The 6,393-nt window shown below is 45.7% G+C and overlaps 1 long non-coding RNA gene across 1 annotated transcript; it reads left to right on the top strand.

The window, feature by feature from the left end:
• Positions 1–1,314: 1,314 nt before the first annotated feature.
• LOC132653158 (uncharacterized) lies at positions 1,315–3,239 on the top strand. Its single transcript, XR_009590895.1, has 2 exons — positions 1,315–1,694; positions 2,369–3,239. It is a non-coding gene; the product is annotated as an uncharacterized LOC132653158 (long non-coding RNA).
• The last annotated feature ends 3,154 nt before the right edge of the window (positions 3,240–6,393 follow it).

Raw genomic sequence — 6,393 nt, 5'->3', positions numbered from 1 at the left:
GTGGGTATGGAGCAGAAGCTCTTGAACAGGTCTAAGGATACCACGATATCCCCACAGCTGCCTGCTACCTTCCCAGTACTCAGAGATGATGGGACTAGTATCCTCATTGTACAGATGGGGAAACTGAGGCGCAGATAAGTCTCTTCATTTGTTCGGGCTCACATTGATCGGAGATGTTGAACCGTTCTCACACCTGGGCCACCTGGGCCGGCTCTTGCTCTTCCTCAGTGATTCCCAGGCCAGAGGACACAAGAGAATCCCAGGAGGGCCTGTTAAAACTCTGAACACTGGGCCCCCTAGGGTCTCCGATGCACCATGTCTGGGTTAGAGTCCTGTAGTATTTGTATGTTGCTGCTGGTTTGGGGACAAAGCTTTGGAAACAGACTTCAGGGTAGTACCCTGAAGTTAGGAAACCCTTACTTAGGGTTTCCATTGCTGTGACGAAAGCAACTCTTACAAAGAAAAACGTTTCATTGGCGCTGGTTTACAGTTTCAGAGGCTTAGTCCATCATCATCATGGAGGGAAGTGTGTCAGAGTCCAGGCAGACGTGGTGTTGCCGAGAGTTCTACATCTTGACCCACGGGCAGCAAAAGACTACGTTACTTACCTCAAAGTCGGCCCTCACAGAGACTCACTTCCTCCAACAAGGCCACACCCACTCCAGCAATGCCACACCCACTCCAGCAAGGCCACACCTCCTAATAGTGCCGCGCCCTACAGGCAAAGAAGGCAAACACAGGAGCAGATGGGGGTCATCTCTATTCGAACCACCACACCCTATGTATCAAGGGTCTAGGGCAAACCAAGCACAGACAACCAACCTAGGAAAGGTGGTTTTCATTTGTAACCAGGCATTTATAAGAGGAGAACGGAGAGTAGGGAGAAGCCTGTCAGGTTCACAGGGGAGAAGGGCTGGGCTCGTGAACTCTTAACACCTCTGTCATCTGAACCACCACCTCTCTGACAGTTCAAGACCAGGGGCTCTCCCCAGGCTGACGCTAGGCAACTTTTTAAAGCACTGTTCCATAGGTTTTTGTTCATTTGGTATGGGCAGGAGTGTAATGGAAGTTTTGGTGTCTTTGTAAACTCAGTTATATTGTGTAAATATGTTTTTTTTTTTTTTTTTAATTCCAAGTGTGGGATTTTAGTTCGGGCTTTAGTTTGTCCAGAGCTCATAATTGTCTCGTGTGGGGTGTGGCCTTTGCCAGCTGGAAGCAGACTACCTGGTGTGGAGCAGAGAGGGGCGTGCTCTAGGACTCTGAGGGGTTATAAATGTGGGAGCCTGGAGAGAGAAAGTGTGGCTTGCAGTGGTGGCATGGGGCAGTTTAGAGAGGCCAGAAATGGGCGGTGTGGTGGTTTGGAGCAGACAGATGGAGAGAGACGCTTCGTGGCACAGCAGTGTGGAGGAGACTGCTCGCCGTGTTTGCTGTTGACGGAGATTGGCATAGCCCCCTCCCGCCCCCCTAAGAATCCATCAACCCTAAACATCTGGGAAAAAATAAAGGGGTCTTGGTTCCCTCTCCCCACTAACCTTCTCTCTCCTACCTAGGGTTGGACCACTGTGAGTTTGAGGCCAGCCTGGTCTATAACACGAGTCCAGGACAACCAAGGCTACACAGAGAAACCCTGTCTCAAAAAAAAAAAAAAAAAAATCAACATAGCTGGCACACAGCAAAATAATCCCTTTCTGCAGGTAAGTGTTTTGCATTATGGGGACTCCTGTGGGCTGTAACTGAGCCCTTGCAATTGTACTTACCAACCTAACCAGTTAAGAGGACACTGGTGGCGGCATCCGATGAGCTCAGAATTCTTTTCACCTCAGCCTAAGACTCTCAGGGTACAGGACTTAGAGAGTCCCCTTCCAGAGGCCCGCGGTTTCCAACAAGGCAGTCGTTAGCTTCGGGTTTCCGAATCAGCCTTCTCATCTTGGGAACTGCAGTGTCCTTCCTAGTCTGTTAATGGGTGACAGAGAGAGGAGGCTCTAGCTATAGCCTTCAGGACAGAGACAGTATGAAAAACACCCCTTCTCCCATCACAGCCAGAAAGGGGAGCTTCCAGACGGAAACCGCCAAAGTGCTGTTCTCCAAACCCAAAGAAAAATATCGTGTCCATAAAAATGTTAAATTGTGAGCTGGAGAGATGGCTCAGAGGTTAAGAGCACTGAGTTCAAGGCCCAACAACCACGTGGTGGTTCACAACCATCTGGTGCCCTCTTCTGGTGTTCAGGTATACATGCAGACAGAACATTGTGTACATAAGAAATCATTTTTTTTAAATGCTGAATTGTTTTAGATCATGTTTCTAAGTCATACCACTATCCCTTCTCCTCCTCTTGCTTCTGCTCCTGCTGTTCCTCCTTCATCCCAGGAAGTCACATGACAGTTACACACATGATCACGGGAGAGGAGTTGTTTATTTACAGGAACTTGGGCACCTTACAGGCAGCTACATCACTGAAGAACATGTCTCTCCATTCTGCCATCAACCACTAACTGCCTACAGAACCTCAGAGGAGTATGGGGTCTCACGAGCCGCTCTCCAGTTCATAGTACGGCATTGGTGGGTCCAGTCTTGTGCGGATCCTGTGAAGGTGGTCACAGCTGTTGTGAATTCAAGAGTGCAACAGCCATGTCATGCCCAAAAGACAGCATTCCAAGCATTCCACGGTACTCCATCCCTTCCTCTGGCTCTTCTGTTCTTTCTACTTTCTCTTCTGCACTGTTCCCTAAGCCTTAGGGGTGGTGCTCTAGCCTTCCTGTTTATGGTTAAGCATTACATGGACACTTACTCTCATCACCTTGACCAGTTATGAGTCTCTGCAGTTTTCACTGCTCACTGAAAAAAAAAAAAAAAAAAGAAGAAGAAGAAAAAGAAGCTCTTTGACCAAAACTGACAGCAGCACTGATCTATGAATATACATGCAATTATTTAGAGAGCAATTTGACAGGCACATCCTGTCCGTTAAACAAAACAACAGTCCTATGACCTCCTCTGAATTCCCTCCTGAGGAGCAGACCTCACACATCAGAAAGTAGTTTACTGCTCCCATGACAGACTGCCACTCTTGCACGAAGAGGGCACATCCAACTTGGCAAACTCAGCAATAGTATTATCATTATCGTTATTGTTGTTGTTATTGTTAACACCAGCAGGCACATTCTGCTTAGCAAACTTAGATACTGGCTACGAATAATTACAGTTTGCTTTTATTACATTTTTTTTTTCGGATGGTAAAGATTTCATTGTTTGCTCAAATTCCTATGATTATTTTTCTTTTTTTTTTGGTGAAGATTCTGTGATTTCCATTACATTTTAAAAAAGTAATTTCATCATTCAATGCATATCTAATATGAATTGAACTATGTCCCCTGTGGAGATTACCTTTAGCTGTCAATTTGATAGAACCTAGAGTTACCTGGGAAGAGGGTCTCATTGGGTTGGCATGTCTGTGAAGGATTGTCCTAACTAAGTTAATTGACATAGGAAGACCCAGCCCACTCTGGGTGGCATTATTCCCTAAAGCAGGGGGTTCTGAACTTTTCAAGACTAAGCAAGCTGAGCACAAGAAAGCAAGCAAGTGGGAAGCATCCATTTCCTCCTGCTCTTGGCTGTGGATGTCATGTGACCCACTGTCTCAAGCTCCTGCCCCTGTCACTCCCCTGAAGTAATATAGACTGTACCCTTGGAATTCTGTGCTAAAACAAAACCTTTTTCTCCTGAGTTGCTTTTGGTCAGGGTATTTTATCACAGCAAACAGGGATTGAAACAAGAAACCATTACAAAAGATATGTGATGGGCCTAACCCCTAAAATGTCTGAGTGTAATTTTATTTAGAAAAAGGTCTTTCTGGATGCAGCCAAGTTAGAATAGGGTCTCGTTGAAGTCCTCTTCCAGAAGCTGGTGTCCTTATGAGAAGAGAATTTTGTAAATATATAAATAGAGAGAAAGAGAACTATGGAACACATAGCGTGAAAAACTGAGTAAGAGACCAGGGTGTGAGAGACGAGGGTGTGAGAGCTGAAAGCCAAGGGATGCAAAGGGTTGTAGGAAACTATTGGGAGCTAGACAAAGCAAGGGTTCTCCTCCGGAAATGTAAGGCAGTTGTTTCCTGCCAGCATCTTCATTCTGACCTTCTAGATCCCAGAACCATAAGGAAATAAACTGTAGTCATTCTAAGCTACTGGTTGGTGATGCTTGGTCACAGCAACCACGACCGATTGTGATCTTTGTCCTTTTTTGGGGGGGGAGGGGCTTGGTTTCCTTTAATATCTCCTATCTTAACCCTTAGCAGTCAATATCCTCTCCATCCCACTTAATACATTTTCCATATCTTTCTAGTAATCAGTCATATTCATATATGTGTGTGTGAGTGTGTGTCATTATTCACTTTATAAAAATTCTGTCGTATTATAGGGATTTTCTTTGTCTCTTTCCTTGTAGAACTCCCTCCATTTCAGCCAGTAGATTCTTCATCACTTCCTTTGGTGGATCGATGACACTCCAGCCTGGACTCTAATGTATGTCACTCAGCCACTTCCTGTGTTATAAACTTTGTTTCGGTAGACAGCCTTGGTCGTGTTTTTCTCACTTGCTGTTGTCTCTGGCTGAACCTGCAGCACACTGGCTGAGCTAGGGTGGCTGGCAGATGATATTCAGGGCCACACCTGTCTCTTTAACCCCTGCCCCTCCCAGCCCTCAGAATGCAGATGTACACCACCACTCCCAGCTTTACCCAGGGTTGGGGACCTACGCTCAGCTCTTCATGCTTGCATGGCGGGGACTTAGCAGACGGAGCCATCTCCCCCAGCCCTCAAAGTTTTGATGTTTACAATTGAGTCTTTAGGACAGTGGTCCTCAACCTGTGGGTCATAACCCCTTTGGGAAGCATCATACATCAGGTGTTTACATTACAATTCATAACTGTAGCAAAATTAAAGTTAGGAAGCAGCAATGAAAACAATTTTATGGCTCAGGATCACCACAATATGAGGAACTGCGTTAAAGGGTCGTAGCATTAGGAAGGTTGAGAACCATGGTCTTAGAGAATCATTTTTGTGTATTATGTAAACAAAGGCCTGGTTTTATTTTATTTTCTGATAGGTGGTTTTCCTTCTCTGAGTTAAATTATTCCCGTGTTCATAGTTAAATGCTTACACAGCCTGAGCTCCATTTCTGCTTTCTCTGCTTGTTTCTATTGAATTTGGGGGCAGTGTATTTGTAGCCCAATTTCAATTTTTTGTTTGCTTTCTGAGACAAGGCCTCACTGTGTAGCCCAGGCTGGACTCCAACTCATAACTATCCTTTTGCCTCAGTTTCTCCAGGGCTAGGACACTGATGTGAGCCACCAGTATCGATTTGATTTTCTTGCTATCACCTCCTGTGTCTTCTCTAGCAAGAGGCTCTATAGTCACCTTTTTCCTGCCTTTTTTGCCCATTGGTCTTTGATACTCCTTTGTCCGCCTATGCTTCAAGATTCAGAGCCACGGGCGAGTTTATGTGACTAGCTCAGCCTGAGTTACTAGCTCAGCCTGAGTTACAAGCCCAGATTGGGAAGTCGGTCTGTTTGTCTCTTTCACAAGGCCCCCGACTATGCTCTCAGCTGTCTCAGAACCTCCAAGGGCAGGAGAAGCACTCAGAAGGTGGGCAAGTGGGCACTCTCTATGCCAAGAAGACAATGTACATCCCTGGGGTGAACACAAGGACCCCGCTGCTTAGAGTAGCAGGAAACAAAAGCCACAGTTTTAATCACTGTCCCTTTAAGGAAGTTGGCTTTTATCCTGTAAGCATTTAGTTTGCCACTTCAAACTTTTAAGTGGAAGAGGCCCAAGATGAGTTTGGCAGAAGTGAAGAAGATGAAGTGGAGAGCGAGATTAAAACAAAAACAAAAACAAAAACAAAAAAATCTAAAAACCAATGCAATGATTGGTTCAATGCTGGTTGGTTGGTTGGGTAAGGACCCAGAAGACTGGCCACCTCACTTCCAGCCTAGCTAATGGAGTAGATGCAGGGAGGAGGGGAATGTATGTTACCCCAAGTCTTTTCATATGGTGTCAAGGCTTGGGCTTTGGGTTGTGGCTTTCCATGACCACAGTCTCCACCTCCTCTAGGGCTAAACACAGAAAGTGGAAAGTAGGGAATAGACTTAGGTGGAGACTTTGAGTCTCTTTTGATATGTTGTATTTGAGATGTTTAAGTGGGGGCGGGTGGGTGAACATAAAGACAACAAAGAGTGTCTGGGGTGGATGGTAGTAGAGGCCAAGCCTAGACAAAGGGTTTTAGTATCACTAGGAGAGATGTCACAGTCAAAACCCCAGGAGAGGAGATTCAAGGAATGAACACTGAAGGGCACTAGCCATCAACACCAAAAGAGGAACTGGAGACGTCCACTTAAG

This window comes from Meriones unguiculatus, chromosome 3 (genome assembly GCF_030254825.1).
Source record: "Meriones unguiculatus strain TT.TT164.6M chromosome 3, Bangor_MerUng_6.1, whole genome shotgun sequence".
Taxonomy (NCBI): domain Eukaryota; kingdom Metazoa; phylum Chordata; class Mammalia; order Rodentia; family Muridae; genus Meriones; species Meriones unguiculatus.
The sequence above is the reverse complement of the archived record's forward strand: the minus strand, read 5'-3'. Positions and strand labels throughout refer to the sequence as shown.